Raw genomic sequence first — 18,608 nt, 5'->3', positions numbered from 1 at the left:
TTCAATTCAGGTGTTGCAGTTTGGCGAAGTAATCCAGCAAATTAAATGCAATTCTCACAATAGTACAACTTTATTTTCTGGCGAGCTTCGTCACTGATGTCTTCGTTAGGCAAAGGACGTTCGTTACAAGAAGACCATGTTAATTTAATGCTAGATGGCAACTTGCTCAAAAGCTAACTGCAGATTTAGCAAAACGGGTTAAAATAAATACTGTATAATAACAAAAAGTTTCTCGAAAATAAACTCTGATGAGCCGAAACATTAACAGTACCGACCTACTATCGATAGAAATCTGTCCAGGCGATAACAGCCTCCCCTGGCGAGGAATGACTGCTGGTCAGTCACAAGCATTTTGCATGTAATAACAGTGAGCGCGCTATTCGTGTGTAGAATGAGGAAGCAGCGCAGTCGGCCGGTGTGGTCGAGCGGTTCTAGGCGCTTCAGTCCGTAACCACGTGGCTGCTACGGTCCCAGGTTCGAATCCTGCCTCGGGCATGGATGTGTGTGATGTCCTTTGGTTAGTTAGGTTTAAGTAGTTGTAAGTCTAGGGGGCTGATGACCTCAGATGTTATGTCCCATAGTGCTTAGAGCTATTTGATTTTTTTTTTTTTTTTTTTTTTTTGATAATGCACGATCCATCTGAGTTTGGCCTAGGACAGATTGTGTGTGTTTCCAACACATGGCGGAACTAACCTGAAACCACGTTCAGACGTCGTGGGGTGGCTCGGCTACACCTTATTACAGATGTCGAACCTTGTAGGCTGTGCAGACTGGTGAAACATGGCACAAACTGTTGTGAAACTAACACCAGACTTTAATGCTCGGCAGCGAACAACTGTGTCTGAACACACAGTGCACTGAAGACTTTTAACGTTGGGCCTCCACAGCCAACGACTCATACTTGTGGTAATGTTAACATCATGACATCGCCAACAACGACTGAAATGGAGATGTGACCATCGGCACTGGACATTGGTGCAGTGGCAGAGAATTGAACGTTCTGATGAATCCCGGAGCCTTCTTCATCACGCTGATAGGAGGGAACGTGTTGTGTGCATAGTTCCGCGTAGTCAGCGCGTACACAACTTTCCCATTAGAGCGCGCCCCGCTAAGCACAACAGCACAGGCGCAGCGCTCGTCCGTCTCCGCACTACGAGATGGCGCTGCCTTGGAGACGGACCAAATTCTGCTTCCGCCGATATGTAACGCAGCCAATGAGATTGCTGCTAACGTAGAACCTTTTCTCCTCGCGGATCACACTCGTGCAGTGATACATGAACGCTCGAGGTATTATAAAGAGTGTACAGACCTCCGATTAGTCAGTCTGCATTAGTCTTCTTTAGTCTGCATTAGTCTGCACCAGTCTATAGTCAAGTTTCAGTCTGCGCCTAATAAGATTACCATATTCCTGTACATAGCCATGAAGAGAAATGTATAGGCACTTTGTAAAGTATCAGAAATATGTGAGAATAAGATTAATGTACCAAGACCTAAGGAACTTCAGATTGTCAATTGTAAACAGCATCCAGAATCAAGTTACGTAATTGTCTATGATTTTTATTATTTTAATAAATGTGTGTGAAAATTAATCAAGTTCTGTTTAAAGTTGGTCACCGTCAATCTGCTACTCTAAGCGTGCAAGTGGCATTTCTATCGTCTGACCTAACAGCAGAAGATAAACATGCCACGATATGACTACGAGACGTATTGCTGACACTCGCCTACTTCGTTAGAGCGACAAGTCAAATAATCTGGTGGTGTGTGTACCGAAGGTCTTACAGTACGCACACCACAGAACGAATCCGTTGTCTTCCAAGGAAACAGTTCCTTGACACCTATACTGCGGGACAAAGACACTCTGGCGGCGGCTCCATTATGCTCTGCTGAAGGTTCATGTCGGCATCCATGGGTCCAATCTAGTTTACGCAAGGCTCCTTGACAGCCAAATGGTATTGTACACATTCATGAAGATCAGGATTCCCAACGGCAGTGGCATTTTTCAACAAAGTAATGCGCTTTGTCACTAGGCCAGGAGTGTGAGGGAGTGGCTCGAGGAACACAGTGGCGAGTTGTAATTGATGTGCGGCACCCCCAACTCGCCAGATCTGAACCTGGTCGAACACATCTGGGATGTGATTGAAAATGGCGTAAGAACGTATCCCCTCCCCCCCCCCCCCCCCCCCGGCATTCACGGGAATCAGGTTACTTGTGTGTGCAGATGTGGTACCAGCTTCCTCCAGCGACCTAGCATGGTTTCATTGCTTCCATGCCACGACTCGTCGCCGTCATTGTCCTTTCCGTAGAGGGTCATACTGGCTACTGAGTGGTTGGTCATAATGCTCTGGCTTACCAGTATAGACTTAGCTAGTACTCAGTGTCATCTTATTGGGCCCTGTCAGCTCGTTTTCGTTACTGGCACGATCCGTTTTCCTGTCACGCCAATGGTTGGGGCTTCGGTCGCCTTATGGCTGGCTCTTTGGGTGGAGGAAGTGAGAGGCAGGTTGTGGACGGGCGGTAGGGCAGTGAGTGAGAGGAACGCGTGACGAGCGTTTAGCGTGAGATTAGGGGCCTGATCGGCTGTCACACACCAAGAGGACGGCTGCTCGTTCAGGGACGTGTTGGTGTGGAGTGTTGGGCTCTACGCTGTAGCGCCCAGTTGACTGTCCGGGTTTGGGAGTGACCGTTTTCTGGTGTGGGGTCATGATCACGTTCAATTTCTCGGGTACCCTCCAATCGTACCTTATTTTTGCATAAGATACTTCTGTCTGTGCGTTTTGGCACCTGTGCTCCGGTGTTGAACTTGCTCCCGTTAGGCTGGTTTGCTCGCTGCTCTTCGTCACTCCGTATTGAAGCTACTAAATTCGAACTCCCCCTTCTGTGTGTGATATCCTCTTATGCATTCTATATTTGGCAGTATACAGGGTGGTCCATTGATCGTGACCGGGCCAAGTATCTCACGAAAGAAGCGTCAAACGAAAAAACTACGGAGAACGAAACTTGTCTAGCTTGAAGGAGGAAACCAGATGGCGCTATGGTTGGCCCGCTATATGGCGCTGCCATAGGTCAAACGGATATCAACTGCGTTTTTTAAAATAGGAACCCCCATTATTTATAACATATTCGTGTAGTACGTAAAGAAATATGACTGTTTTACTTGGACCACTTTTTCGCTTTATGATTGATGGCGCGGTAATAGTCATCGGCACTGTGCAAGCTGGGGTGGTTCCATAAGGGTGTCCGCTGTGTCTACATGCAGTGGACTGGTTCCTGAGGTCCAACTGAACCTATCATTGACTGAAAATGGTTATGCTGTGTTCCCTGGAGACAATTTGCAGCATTTCACGGACTTCATATTCTCAGCTTTTATGGATAACAATACCCCATGCCACTGGGACACCATGGTTCGCGATTTCTTTGAAAAACATCATGGACAATTAAAAACAAATTCTCAGATGTTTGTGAAATCCTAAGGGACCAATTTACTGAGGTCATCGATCCCTAGACTTACACACTACTTACACTAACTTATACTAAGAACAACCCACACACCCATGCCCGAGGGAGGGGCCGCACAACGCATGACGTGGCGCCTCAAACCACGCGACCACTCCTCACGGCCATGGACAGTTCAAGCGATTTGGCCACCTATCGAACCATGACGATACACAATCGACAGGTTAGTTTGTGCACAAAATCCTGCACCGGCAACATTTTTGCTATTATGGACGGCTTTAGAGGGAGCATGGCTGAGTCTTTCTGCACAGGATATCCAACGTCATGTTGGGTCCACTCGACTTGGAGTTGCTGCACTATGCCGACCAAAAGGAGATGCGACACGATATTAGGGGGTGTCCCATGATATTTGTGATCTCAGCGTAAGCTTTTTGGTTATTGAGTTTTCGACGAGGGTAGACTGAAAGAGAAAAGAAGAGCTAGTATATTGTGCTGGATGCTACAGAACACATAGCTGTGTATTGAGTCAGTAGAATTACAGACATCCGCGAGCATTTGCTTATGAAACACTTGTTTATTTCAATAAATTAGTTTCCGATGCTCCTAAGCCTCATCTTTAGATAGGACATGCCAATGTTACATATTTATTTTTGTTGCTTGCTTCTGTGACAAAAGATAGGGATTATTTTAATATACCGCCATGAATGACATTATTGTTAATATTTATCTGTTAACTTTCATTTTCATTTCCTAATGGACACAGAATCAGTTACTAAACAGCATAAACACAGGGTTTCAGCAAATATGCGCTAGCATCCAGCATGCGCTGTACAACTGAAGTGCACCATAGAGTCAATGATATAATAATTACCTGACATTGTTAGCGTTATAGGAGATGACTTTTAAGCATAGTGTTGACGTTTTTAGTAAAACTATTTATTTGCCGACATGGAAAGGATGAATGCATCGATTTCTAGTTCCGACCAGTTAAATGACCATCTTTAGATCTGAAAGTTTGAGAGTCGGATACAGGCTTATGTTCATAATACAAAGAACAGATGAAGTTCATGATTTCGTATTAGGTGAAAGAGAACATACAACATAGCAGAAGGTCGTTTCTGTACCGACTACTGAGCCTAGACGCTTTGACACAATCGTGTTAACAGTTGTAAACCCTAACATAACTTTGAATAAAACTTATGAAAATAATTCACACTTATGGGTAAAGAATAAATACATAAACAGACATTGAATAACAAGTACTGAAAATTATGATTACAATATATATGTATTAGGTACGCTATGCATCACTTCGTTGTGGAATATAACGGATTCATCATGGTAATGTAATGAGACAGTAAAAGAACTAATCATGATTGTTGACAGTATCGGATGATGCTATCTGTCTAACAGCAGTAGTTGGACTGACCGATTTTGTGCAAACAAACTTTCGAATCACTGAAGTTATCATCACGTAGCAGTTCATCAAGCATACGATACGTTTATAGAATAATATAAAATTATGAAAAAAATAAGCAGTAGTTTAAAAAGTATAGGATCTAGAGTATACTGCAATTTTTAATACGTAAAGAATTTGGAGTGTGAGCAGTAGTTAGAGCCATTGAATGGCGTAGGCGATTAAGAGTCCCATTACTGGCACCGACGCACAACCAGCTTCCATCAGACAACACAACAGACCTTCACCCAACGCTCCCCTGAGCTCTCTTGACACCACTGAAATCCCAAATGGCGGTCGTTTTGGATCTGTGGAATGTACGCTAGACAGCGTCTGGCTCAGAGATGCCCTTGAAGTAACCGATTTGTAAGAGATCGTTGTGTCACTGCGGTGCCAACTGCTGCTGAAATTGCTGCTACAGATTCAGTACGATGCCCCAGAACCATATTCCGAACACGATAATCTTCCCTCTTGGTAATGCCACGTCGCCACCCGTAGCACGGGCTTCTTGCGAACATACATTCCCGTGACCACCGCTGCCAGCAACCATGTGCAGTGGCGACATTCCTGCCAAGTCTTTCTGCAGTATCACAGAATTATTATACAGTTTCTTGCAGCCCTATTAACAAGACCTCGTCCAAACTCAGTGAAGTGTTGAGGATACCGTCTTTGACGCGCTGAAGGCATTCTTGACAAAAATCAGCTCACCAAGTCTATTTGCAAAGGTAAGTAGCGCTCACGACCTTTACAATGTGTATTTGAAGCGAACCTCATTTGCATTCTCATAGTGGTGCTATTACAGCTATCTATACGCGACTGGCGCAACATTTCAAAAGAATTAATCTTTCAAATGTAGAAACACGCCTACCAACTTTTGTTTATGTCGCCCAACTCCTTTTTGATGTCGCGATTTTTTTCCGTCAGTGCATTTTTCTTCACATACTTATTGGGTGTCACTGTATGTACTCACGGTATTTGTGCCTTGATAATTCTTATTTTTTTCCCGTCAGTGCATTTTTCATCACATAATTATTGTGTGTCGTTCTATGTACTCATGGTTCTTGTGCTTTTATAATACTTACTTTTATGTAACGTTTCCAGTTGCCTTTATGTATAGGGAGGTCCATTGATAGTGATCGGTCCAGATATCTCACGAAATAAGCATCACACGAAAAAACTATATACAACGAAACTCGTCTACCTTGAAGGGGGAAACCAGATGGCGCTATGGCTGGACCGCTAGATGGCGCTACCATCGGCCAAACGGATATCAACTGCTTTTTTTAAAATGGGAACCCCCATTTTTATCACATATTCGTGTAGTACGTAAAGAAATATAAATGTTTTAGGTGGACCACCTTTTCGCTTTGTGATAGATGGCGCTGTAATAGTCACAAATACATGGCTCACAATTTCAGTCGAACTGTTGGTAACAGGTAGGTTTTTTAAATTAAAATACAGGACGTAGGTACGTTTGAACATTTTATTTCGGTTGTTCTAATGTCATACATGTACCTTTGTGGACTTACAATTTCTGAGAACGCAGTCTGTTACAGCGTGATTACCTGTAAATACCACATTAATGCAGTAAATGCTCAAAATGATGTCCGTCAACCTCAATGCATTTGGCAATACGTGTAACGACATTCCTCTCAACAGCGAATAGTTCGCCCACCGTAATATTCGCACATGCACTGACAATGCGCTGACGCATGTTGTCAGGTGGTGTCGGTGGATCACGATAGCTAATATCCTTCAACTTTCCCCCACAGAAAGAAACCCTGGAAGGTCAGATCCGGTGAACGTGCGGGCCATGGTATGGTGCTTCGACGACCAATCCACCTGTCATGAAATACGCTATTCAGTACCGCTTCAACCGCATGCGAGCTATGTGCCGGACATTCATCATGTTGGAAGTACATCGCCGTTCTGTCATGCAGTGAAACATCTTCTAGTAACATCGTTAGAACATTACGTAGGAAATCAGTATACATTACACCATTTAGATTGCCGTCCATGAAATGGGGGCCAATTATCCTTCCTCCCATAATGCCGCACCATACAATAACCCGCCAAGGTCGCTGATGTTCTACTTGTCGCAGCCATCGTGGATTTTCCGTTGCTCAGTAGTGTATATTATGCCGGTTTAAGTTACCGCTGTTGGTGAATGACCCTTCGTCGCTAAGTAGAACGCGTGCAACAAATCTGTCATCGTCCCGTAATTTCCGTTGTGCCCAGTGGCAGAACTGTACACGACGTTCGAAGTCGGCGCCATACAATTCCTGGTGCATAGAAATATGGTACGGGTGCAGTCGATGTTGCTGTAGCATTGCAAACACCGACGTTTTTGAGATTCTCGATTATCGCGCAATTTGTCTGCTACTGATGTGCGGATTAGCCCCGACAGCAGCTAAAACATTTACTTCGGCATCATTATTTGTTGCAGGTCATGGTTGATGTTTCACATGTGGCTGAACACTTCCTGTTTCCTTAAATAGCGTAACTATCCGGCGAACGGTCCGGACACTTGGATGATGTCCTCCAGGATACCGAGCAGCATACATAGCACACGTCCGTTGGGCATTTTGATCACAATATTCATACACCAACACGATATCGACCTTTTTCGCAATTGGTAAACGGTCCATTTTAACACGAGTAATGTATCACGAAGCAAATACCGTCCGCACAGGCGGAATGTTACGTGATACCACGTACTTATTCGTTTGTGACTATTTCAGGGCCATCTATTGCAAAGCGAAGAAAGTGGTCCCACTAAAACCTTCTTATTTCTTTACGTACTACACGAATATGTAATAAAAAAATGGGGGTTCCTACTTAAAAAACCGCAGTCGATATCCGTTTGACCTATGGCAGCGCCATCTAGCTGGCCAATCATAGCGCCATCTGGTTTCCCCATTCAAGTTAGACAAGTTTCGTTCTTTGTAGTTTTTTCGTTTGATGCTTATTTCGTGAGATATTTGACCCCGCCACGGTCAATGGACCACCCTGTATATATTTATCAAATCATGGTCGGAAGCTATGGCGTTCTTTTCTTTTTTTCAGAATGAAGAACTAACATTCATTTAGGTGCATTCAATAACTGAATACGCTTTTAGGTGCCCTGAACGTAGGTCAAAACAGTTTTCTCTCATAACATGAGTACCATTTCCAGTATTGATGGTCCGCTACCTGCGTGGCGGCCATTCACGACAACTACATTTGAAATTAGAAAAAGTGCCTTATATTACAGATTCATAATTTTAAACATACAATTGTCTCATATATTGGCAGGCATTGTGCGTCAAAATGTTTCCATACAGTCCAACGTACTGCACTATCAAAAATCAATGTTTATCACCTATGCCTTTCAATAGCTAAAACTACTGGTGCAGGTTTCATATTTTTAAATATAAAGCGTCGTATTGTACTCTTTATCTATTACTTCGTAAACTACTGATTAGTTTTTCATAATTTTAGATATTCAGTAAAAGTATCGTAGGTTTACTGAACTGTCACCAGGTAATGGCTTCAATGATTGAAAAGTCGTTGCACATAACATCGGTCAATCTTCCTATTTCTTCTTATATTGTCTCATTGTTTGTCTTATATGCTGCACGATGAAATGGTGCGTAACGTATTAAATCTGTATATATTGTAAGCACAATTTTAGGTACGTCTTATTCAAAATCAGTTTTCGTACATTTGTTTTGTGGCGGTGACTGTATGTTACTGCTATAAATTTTATTGAACTTTATCTTACAGTTTACAATTGAAAACACGAATGTGACAACGTTTCTGGCTTCAGTAGTTAATGTAGACTCTGCTTTCTGTTGTGTGGTGTGTACTCTTACAGGTATTTTGAAATCATTAATTTCCTCTAACCTTTGAGTTATGAATACAAAAGGATTTAGGTTGCAATAGTTGTTGGGAAATGAAGTCTCTTTCACAGGAGAGACTTGCGTGCAGATCTGTATGAGAAAAGTCTTCCACCTCAAGATCACAAAAACAATAACAATAGTCAGCCTGCGTCTCAACTAGTATTTAAATCGAAGAGTACGATGCACACAGTCACAACACTTATCTTCCTCGTGTTTATTTGTATGTTTTCTCGCCCTTCCAGAACTAATTAATTTCATATCCTCTTTAAGTAATTCTGTTACCTATTTTGTTCACTGAAATACAAGGGACAGAGCGTGTGGAAGCTTCCACAAGGCAAACGACACACTGACAATAGAATGTCTACGACAATGGTGTTACATGAGGTATTAACGAATATGGCTTTAGATATGATAAATGTAGAAATTATATGCAATTGGCATGGGACAGACTACATTAGTGCAGCTTGTTTTTGTTTATCGGTAGTCTATCATTTCTGTTGAACAACTGGAATCTCACGCTTAGTGGTGCTAAGTAAGCCCTCCTCGCTGCTGTAAATCGACCCTAATATCACGGCTCAGTAGTGAGAATCCTGCTGAAAACATACACTACATTCGTTGCTGACTGAAAGTAGTTCATCGTGGAAAATGCCAAGGCACGAGTTGAGGAGATATCGGGAAGATATTACAACTTATCTATCTCTATGCACTAAAACACTTCTGCTCAACATTCACACAGTCAACAAATTTATAATTCTCAATATGTTACACACTGCTTGAATACGACTCATGCCTGTATTTGAGCATCACTCATTAAGCCTTGTTAGTTGCTCTCAGCAGTGATTTTTCTTATTTGATGATTTACCAACACACCTTTCACTCCCACATAACTCTCAGTTATGAACAATGATGCACATCGAAAAGCTCCTGAGTCTTTCATGAGGCACATCTTGTCGTCCTTTATCAAATACATGCCAAGTGCGAAGCACTCTGCATACAAGATGTCCATATGTAAGTCTTTATCTAGCACGGTTATAAAACTCTTAATGTGCTTCAGCTTTATATGAAAGCACGTTCAGTCACCAGTAAAAGTAGCACGTTTCCCCTTCCTGGCTGTATCCTACCGCTGCTCAGCCATTTCTCCTTCATAAAGTCGTGCTCACTATCTCTGGTGTCCCCTTTCGCAGATAAAACAGTAATACCTACTTCTTGTAGTTTGTCTGCATTCCCATAAGAATACAGAACACATTCAAAGGAGCACAAATTGTTTTCACTATTGCATTTATTTTAAGGAAGTAGAGATACCCTATCTGTATACAAGTCAAACGGATGAATTATCCAGTCAGTACAGCACCTGTAGATCGTAGTGTAATTACACCACCTTAGAACTTGTCTTATATGAATAGATAAACAGTCGCCCACAGTCGCTGTTTCACACTCCGACGCTTATTGTGAGACCTCGAATGTCTCAACTGTACCAGAAAGTGTCACACAATTGAAATTAATTTCAGTGTTTGCAAAAATCTATTGAAAATGTTGTTTTCACTGAAGTTCCAGCCAGGGCAATTTTAACAGCTGAAATAGACACGTTGTCAAAACCTCCAGCTAACGTTATTCCACGGAAAATACAACTAATACACGATAGAGTTAAAGTCCTTTCAGATTTTACAACTCGGCATATAGAACAAAACTGTCTCGCTAAGAATGTGAACTAGGAATGCACACCCTTTAGTCAGCTACAGTGTCCATCGTGTTTGCTAAAGGGGAACAACTGTTTGCCTACGAATATCTGTGGATTCTGACATCCAACCGGTTGGCCATGCCTGCTGTATTACAGTTTGATTACGTTTTTGACTTATTTACCCGTTAAACTACATGTTTTGTGTAGCAAGTATATTAATACCTAAAATATTATGTATTCATTCGTCAAAATCGCTTATGGAAGTTACTTGACAGGGCTGCACTGACAACTATTATTCGGTAATGGAACAATAGGTCCTTATCTTCGACTACTGGCAAGAACTCTGTTGCCGTACCGGTTCCTGACACACCAAGTACGAGTCGACAATAGAAATTTTCAACTGACATTAGGTAAATGCATCCAACTACATGTATTCCTACAGAGAACTAGTGTACCACTAGCTCTTCTAGTCCGTTTATAAATTTATTAGCCCTTACATATACGATAACACATTACAGTACTTGCTGAATGGCATACGCTCCAAGAGCGGATAGGAAGAAAACTTGTCCTGCTTCATCTGTCATATAAGGATAGCGCTAGATTCTACCGTAGGTATTACATTCTCGGGACCTACATTACTGACAGTCACTCATTTATTAATTAATTTACTCATCCATCCTACGTAGATCCTCAAATCTTCAATGTTTGCAACAATTCAAATTACACAGTGACAAATGACACAATTTTTAGAAACTTAAGCGATAAGCTTTTTCTATACATCTTAATACTGTTTATGCTCAAGTAAATTTTATGTAATCTAGCAGCTATTATATTAAAAGTAATCACTACTTTAAAAAACATGCTTCTTTATTCATATTAGGCAGCTGCTGTGTATCTGATCTTATGATATGTAGATCATGGTAATCAAATTTTCTCAATAAAAACCCAATTCCCTGTAAACTGTAACAATAAAAGCCTGTTTATAATACACTACTGTTTATCATGGAGCTGTAACACGTACGATGATACTTCCTGTGTACCTAACACAAACTCTATATCTTTAAATGTAAATAAAACGGATAATTGATGATGGGTGGCTAATCGCCCACGTTTCGAATTTTATTTTGATTTGCTGGGACACCCAGTGTATTGATTTGCATGACTCAAGAACTTACTGAATCCATTTCAAGCAAATTACATAACTGTATTCTGACATACAGAGAAGGGTGTTAGGTCTACATGAAAATTAGCTTTGTGTCCTGCATTCTGACTGTGCAGGACAGTTCAGCTGAACCCGTTTATTAACCATAAAATCATCTGAGAAGTGTATATAGCGCGAGAAGAGTATCAGAATTCCAAGATCGTTATAAAGCCGTTTAACACAATATTCTAATAGACCCCTTTTGCTCATCTTCAGCAAAATCAGGAGAGAGTGTCCACGCACATAATGGGAAACACTGTATGATTTTTATTTTTGACTATATTTCTTTAAAATTAGATTCAGCATTCCCTGAGTGGGTTCTCCGCCATTGAAGAACGTAATAGATTTCTTGTTACTTGGCTTCCACGTCCGTTAACTGAAATATTTTATAATTTCTTACGAGAATGCAGATTGTAATCCCAGTCTGGTGTTGAGACCCGCGCAGCAAATGATGTGGACCGATTGGATTTTAGAAAATTTGCATGTTGTCATTTTGTACTCACTAAATCCTGTATGATTTATTCTTTTCCGAATGACACAAAATAAGTAAGAATGGACAATGCAGACTAGAAATCACGCAAATGGCGGATGGGTGACACATCGGAGTGTTTCGTCTTCCTTGCTAGAAATTCTGAAAAGCAAACCTCATAATACAATGAATAATGAATAAACATGTGGACTGGTTAAGTGATAAACAGCACTTAAGTAAATCAAAATAAGTTAGTAAAATGTGAAATCGTTACAACTACAGCCCACGTTGCTTACAGTTCGAAAGCCGAAAGGGGAAAGACAAATGCAAATAGCCAGACTTAACCCAGCTGCGGTCAAAAAATTTTGAAGTCTGTGCCTTCTTTTAGTACGCACATAACGCAAGTACGAATATCGACTCCTTGGTTGCCAATATTTATACAATTTTTTCTACATAAAGTTAGTTTTTCAGAAAGGGGTTGTTACAAACTTAAAGAGAGGACAATTTTCAACTAAGCTGCTCAGAGAAAATGTAGTATTACAAGAAGCGAATATTAACTGGGCTCAAGTATTTGTTCCTTTTTTTACTTTCTGAGGTAATAAAAAAGAAAATACAGCTTCTGTCACAGGCCATGTTATTTTTACGAAGAGGATAAAAGCAAACAGCGCTTCGTGTGCGTGGTATCATATTTGTCAGTCACTCAGTGAGGGGGCCTTTACAATTTCGACACGCCCTTTTATCAGTCTGAATGCTGCGGCGGAGTGGTTCGTTGCGAAACGGAGATTAAAAACAGTCCTCAGCCAAACAGCGCTGCTTTTTCCGAGGTTTTCAAGTTTGACTAAGAGTGCTGCTACTGGAATACATCAGAAGTTTTGAATTAAAACTGTCCGCTATTATTTCTGCAACAAGTTCCAATGACAGAGTTTGAATTACATCTTTGCTTTTAAATAAATGTTTCAGAGTGCACCTCTTTCCAGGAATGATTTCTTTCGAATTTGACTTATTTGTGACGTTCGGTGGACTCTTCGTTCAGAACTTTATTTACTGCCGTGGTTTGCTGACTTACTCTACCAAACGACGGAAAGTACCGAGAAAATATTGCGATGAGATGCAGCTGTGTAGATATTGGTTTATTTCTTATCCTTTCACGACACTAGGCGATGTTTGGGCTATGATTTGATATTATTTATACTGCTATAGAATGAGAGGTCGCAGTTTAAACTGTTACCAAATATCTACTATATTTCTTGACCGATTTAGTTTACATTTTTATACGATATTCTAATAAACCTTTGGGCGGGCGTTGCCTAGACATTTTTTTATACTATATAGTAATTAAATATGTATATATTATATAAAGGCGAAATGTTTTTACCAACATCTGAGAAAGTTCTTGAGCGATTTGCTTCAATTTTTTGCACAATACCCTAATATACGTTCGGACACATATAGGCAATATTTTTTTAGTGTGTACAATGTATAAAGATATATGCAAAATCAATACTTGTAAAGGAAGTTATCTCGTAGTTTGTTAACAAAAATCTCGAAAAGTTATTAACCAATTTACTTCACAGTTTCACACGATGCTCTAATGAACGTTTCGATGGAAAAGACTATTGTTTAGTATGTAAAGGCGAAAAGTTTTTATCAAAATCTGAGAAATTTCTTGACAGATTATATATATATATATATATATATATATATATATATATATATATATATATATATATATGTATGTGTGTGTGTGTGTGTGTGTGTGTGTGTGTGTGTGTGTGTGTGTGTATTGGGACGATTCTTAGAAAATCTCTCAAGATTCTTCGGTGATTTACTTAAATTTTCAGGCGCTATTAAAGTAAACATTCAGTAAGACATATGTCACATATTTTTAACATATTCCTTTATAAATATACACACACTACATAAAAGACTCCCCGCCCCCCACATGAACCATGCACCTTACTGTTGTTGGGGAGGCTTGCATACCTCAGAGATACAGATAGCCGTACCGTAGGTGCAACCACAATGGAGGGGTATCTGCGGAGAGGCCAGACAAACGTGTGGTTCCTGAAGAGGGGCAGCACCCTTTTCAGTAGTTTCAGGGGCATCAGTCTGGATGATTGACTGATCTGGCCTTGTAACATCAACCTGAAAGGCTTTGATGTGCTCGTACTGCGAACAGCTGAAAGCAACAGGAAACAACAACCGTAATTTTTCTCGAAGGCATGCAGTCTTACTCGATGGTTAAATGAAGTTGGCGTCCTCTTCGGTAAAATATTCCGGAGGGAAAATAGTGCCCCATTCGGATCTCCTGTCGGGGACTACACAGGAGGACATCATTATCACGAGAAAGAAAACTAGCGTTCTACGGATCAGAGCGCGGAATATCTGATCCCTTAATCTGGCAGATAGACCAGAAAATTAAAAAGGGAAGTGGATGTGTTAAACTTAGATATAGTGCCAGTTAGAGAAGTTCTGTGTCAGGAGCAACAAGACTTCTGGTCAGGTGAATACAGCGTTATAAATACAAATCCAAATAACGGTAATGCAGGTGCAAGATTAGAAATAAATAAAAAAATAGGAATGATAATAGGCTACTACGAATAGAATACTGAAGGCATTATTGTAGCCAAGATAGACACGAAACCCACGCCTACCACAGTAAAGTTTATATGCAACCTAGCTCCGCAGATGCTGAAGAGATTGAAGAAATGCACGATGTGATAAAAGAAATTATTCAGATAGTTAAAGGAGCCGAAAATTTAATGGTCATGGGGGACTGAAATTCGATAGTAGTAAAACGAAGAGAAGAAAAAGTAGTGGGTGAACATGGACTGGATTCAAAAGGGAAGCCGCTTGGTAAAATTTTGCACAGAGCATAACTTAACCACAGCTAACACTTGGCTTAAGAACCACGAAAGAAGGTTGTACACATGGAAGGGACCAGGAGACATTGGACGGTTTCAGATAGATTATCTAATGGTAGGACAGAGATTTAGGAACCAGATTTCCAATTGTAAGACATTTTCGGGATCAGATGTGGACTCCGACCACAATTTGTTGAACTGTCCATTAAAACTGAAAACACTGCAAAAATGTAGGAGTTTCAAGAGATAGGACCAGGATAAACTGAAAGAACCGGAGATTGAAAACAGTTTCAGAGAGGTCAGTAGGGGATGATTGACAAGAACAGGGGAAAGAAATACAGTAGAAGAAGAATGGGTAGCTTTGACAGATGAAATAGCGAAGGCAGCAGATGATCAAGTAGGTAAAAAGACGAGGGCTAGAAGAAATAATTGGGTAACAGAGGAGATATTGATTTTTAATTGATAAAAGAAGAAAAAACGAAAAGCAGTAAATGAAGCACTTGGAAATAAATAGAAACCTCTCAAGAATGAGATCGACTGGAAGTGCAAAATGAGTTCGTGAAAATCAAAACGTATGCCCATCTCATCTACCCTGACTGTGCAGAGGAATGACTGATGTGATCAAACATCTGAACGTTACACACGTCATTTAAGCATTAATTCATGGTAGAATATTACAGTATAACTAAGCACGGATTACAGTGTAATTTAAACGTATGTCAAAAGGTAGAGTCTGCAGCACTCAAACCTTGAACAGTCCTCTGGTCTAACTGCCGATACAGTGCTGCCTGTCATCATGACTCTAGTAGGGGGAGGGTGGCGAACCTATCGCCCTGATCACATCTTACTGCCAGGAAATATACCCAGTGCCCATCTGAAAGCAAGTTGAGTGGACTTGGGGTAGTCTCAAAGGGAATGATATGAGGTTTGAATAGGGACGTCCAGAACTGGAGTCTAGCGGTTTACTTGCTTCACCCACCCCTACGCAAATTTAATTGAATGGAATACTATCTGTGATGTATAGGTACAGCATTGAAATATTTCTGTAACACTTACTAGGTATGTAATGTTATTTTATGAAATTACTATATTACTAGAACCACTCGAGGTGAGTGAAAGTGTATCCACTCATTTCTACATTTAGCATCGTTTCAGCTGCTACCCGACAACAGGAAGCCTGCTTCTAACATTTGGAGCTGGTGCGTGCTGTTGTACTATCACAAAGACCAGTTAGGCGATCAGGAGAAGACGAGTAGTCTGACAATGAAGATAAAATAAAAATGAAGTTATAGAAGCAATTCATGCTATCTTTTACATCGGGCTGTCGAAGGAAACTACTGAAAGGGCTTCAAAAGGAATAAAAATAAGAATGAAAAGGGGAATTTTGTAAACTAAACGAAGGTTAAAAAAAAAAGAAAATCCATTTTAATGGTATCGAAAATTGGAAGTAAACACGTGTGACCAATTGTGGCCTATCACGGAGAGTGAATAAAGTGAGAAAACTATTCACAAAGTCTGAGTGACAAGGATATACACTGAAGCGCCAAACAAACTGGTATAGGCATGCGTATTTTAATACAGATATACGTAAAGAGTCGGAATACGGCTCTGCGATCGGGAACGCCTATACAAGACAAATTTCCGGGGCAGTTGTTAGGTCTGTTACTGCCGCTATAATGGCAGGTTATCAAGAATTATGTTCGTTTGAACGTGGTGTTATACTCAGCGCACGGGCGATGGGACAGAGCATCTACAAGGCAGCGATGAAGTGGGGATTTTCTCGTACGACCATTTCACGAGTGTACCGTGAATATCAGGAATCCTGTAAAACATCAAATCTCCGACATCGCTGCAGCCGGAAATAAAACCTGCAAGAACGGGACCAACGACGACTGAAGAGAATCGTTCAATGTGGCAGAAGTGTAACGCTTCCGCAAATTGTTGCATGTTTCAGTGCTGGGCCATCAAGTGTCAGTGTGCGAACCGTTCAACGAAACATCATCGATATGGGCTTTCGGTGCCGATGTCCCACTTGTGTACTCTTGACGACTGCACAAACAAAGCTTTATGCCTCGGCTGGGCCCGTCAACAGTGAGATTGGACTGTTGATGACTGGAAACATGTTGCCTGGTTGGACGAGTTCGTTTCAAGTTCTACCGACGTGTACGGGTAAGGAGACGATCACATGAATCCATGGACCCCGCATGTCAGCAGGTGAGTGTTGAAGGTGGTGGAGGCTCTGTATGACCTGAGATGTCTCCAGTTGGAGTGATATGGGACCCCTGATACATCTAGATGCGACTCTGACAGGTGACACGTAAGTAAGCATCCTGTCTGATCACCTGCACCCATTCATGTCCATTGTGCAGTCCGACGATAGGTTTCTCCGAGGTATTTCATAGTGTTCTAACACATGATCGAAATCACGCTAAAAATCGAGATCAATTTTATGGTTCTTTGATTCAGCGGATTACGTCGTTTTCTTTTTCTGCTTATTGGCGTAACCTACGCTACATTCCAGTCTTACCCCTATTCTCATATGAATGTTTCGTCGAGCAATTTTTTTATATGATTGCTAAGTACGGAAGTACTTCATTAGCAATGCCGAAAGGAATGTCATTGGTACACAGTCTGTGCTGAAAAGATTCCTGTCATTCAGTGTCTTAACTTACTACGTTACACCGTGGTTATGTATCTGTAAATTACTCATGCTAGCAGGTGTTCTAGATTTTAATGCAGGGCCATTCAGTACATATTTCTTAGTGAAGGTATTTGGGTAAACAATGTACAGTTACTCCACGTTAGTGGCGCTGTAATCGATAACATTACTTTTACTGTCACACAGTGAAAGTGTTGATTTTGTCTTGCTTCCGTCGTACTTCTGGTACGACATAATCTCTCTGGAATTTCTGAGAGATTTCGAGAAAGGGTTCCGTTCTGGAAGTTAATACATCTAGGACTGAAGATCACGCTAAGTTTCAATCTTCTGTAAAAGATTACCTATCTTGGAGACTTTGCGTTCTTTTAAATTTGGAACGATTTTTGCTTTCTTTCTGCAATAGTGTCCTCACCTGTTTTGTGTACTACGTGTGATCTGATCCGTCTCTTTATCTGCTTGGTGATGACTTTCTTATTGCCATCAACACTATTCCTGTGAATGCAAATCAGACCTAGTTCATGCTTACATAGTTAATCAGCAAGTAATGTAGCCTGTAGGTGTGTGGAGAGTGGTTCGCTACAGCACCATCAGTTACAATGGGATTTCTGGGCTGTCTAGTTGTGCATCGACGTATTGCGCTAAAGGTAGACGAGGTGCGCTGCCGAAGAACGTCCAGTTACAGTACCAACAACTTCTCTGGAGCAACTTTTTTATCAAATTGGCTTGGAACTGGAAGTAAAAACGGCGTGGAGGTGAACAGCACAGCGTTTCCCAGTGCGTGTTGCTACAGCTGTGTTGCCAGATTCTCTGATTCTCCGGTATTTAGAGCTGTGACCGACGGTGGTTGCTTTGAGAACGACTGGATGCTTCACGCCACAGCTCCCAGAGTGCAGAGCTCTTTTATCGACCATCCGGCGAGGGTAGGAATGGCTGGACCCTAACATCTT

This window comes from Schistocerca serialis, chromosome 8 (assembly GCF_023864345.2).
Source record: "Schistocerca serialis cubense isolate TAMUIC-IGC-003099 chromosome 8, iqSchSeri2.2, whole genome shotgun sequence".
Lineage (NCBI taxonomy): Eukaryota > Metazoa > Arthropoda > Insecta > Orthoptera > Acrididae > Schistocerca > Schistocerca serialis.
The sequence above is the reverse complement of the archived record's forward strand: the minus strand, read 5'-3'. Positions refer to the sequence as shown.